The sequence below is a fragment of the Rhagoletis zephyria genome, unplaced genomic scaffold, assembly GCF_001687245.7.
Source record: "Rhagoletis zephyria isolate East Lansing unplaced genomic scaffold, Rhagoletis_zephyria_1.1 Rzeph_scaffold_21420, whole genome shotgun sequence".
Taxonomy (NCBI): domain Eukaryota; kingdom Metazoa; phylum Arthropoda; class Insecta; order Diptera; family Tephritidae; genus Rhagoletis; species Rhagoletis zephyria.
In genome coordinates, this window is record NW_016178478.1 from 5828 (window position 1) to 6861 (window position 1034).

The window sequence follows — 1034 nt, forward strand, 5'->3', positions numbered from 1 at the left end:
TACACATGTAACCATAAGTGGGCGTGGCTACGCCCATTTTCCAAAAATTTATAATATTCTTATTTTTCGTCTAAAAATTGTTGTAAATATCAATTTTGAGTGAATAATCTTCAGTACCCTGCAAAAATCGCGACTACTCCATGCATGCGTGTAAAGAGTACTCCCTAAGGACCAAAGAATACTCCAAAATTAACCACAATTCATTTAAAAAATATGGTACAATTAACATTGCGATGTCCTAGGGCAGGACCATATACTCCATCCCTGCATTACATCCGAGTAGCACAAAACTACTCCAACATATTAACAATGGCATTGTTGTTATATTTTTTCGTTTGTACACGCTTTTGTTCTTCACTTCTCAAATGCTTTTTCAAAATTAATAAAAACCAAGACAAAAATTAAAAATTACATGTTGCCTCTGACGGCATTCGAACCCGAACATGCTGGGAGCTAAGAACTAACAGCGAGCATCTCTACCCCTGCAAAAATTGTTGGAGTCTAGTTGTAGTCTATTTATGGTAAATTGGAGTACTTACAAAGGTGTTCCTCTGTCATGCTGTAGCGGACCAACTCGTGTCTCTGCTGGATATTTAGCGGAAATCCATCCCAATTAGCCAGTTTAAGTGGCTGTACTATCGAACGAGCATCGCCACGTTCGCCAGGGCGGCCTCGGGGATCCCCGTATCCGAGACCTAGATTTTGAGATTCGTTAACTTTTAAGTAGAAAGTTTATTCGACGATCACAGCACAAACTGACAAAACCCAATGCGCCTCTCGTTTTCACCAGCGTCGAAGTTAAGGTGGCCCTTGGGAAGACAAAAACCTACATAGCTATTGGCTCCGACGGAATATATGTACATGTTGATGCTGAAAAAATTGAGCCCAGTGAGAGCAACTACCTACCGACACACAGTGTGTTGTGTGGAACAAGCTATGTGGACAAGGATATCCCCAAACCCCTATGTCCCACATTCTACTGTAAAAGTGAACTTTTAAAACGTCTTTACCTCAGGAGGACACAACATTCGTTT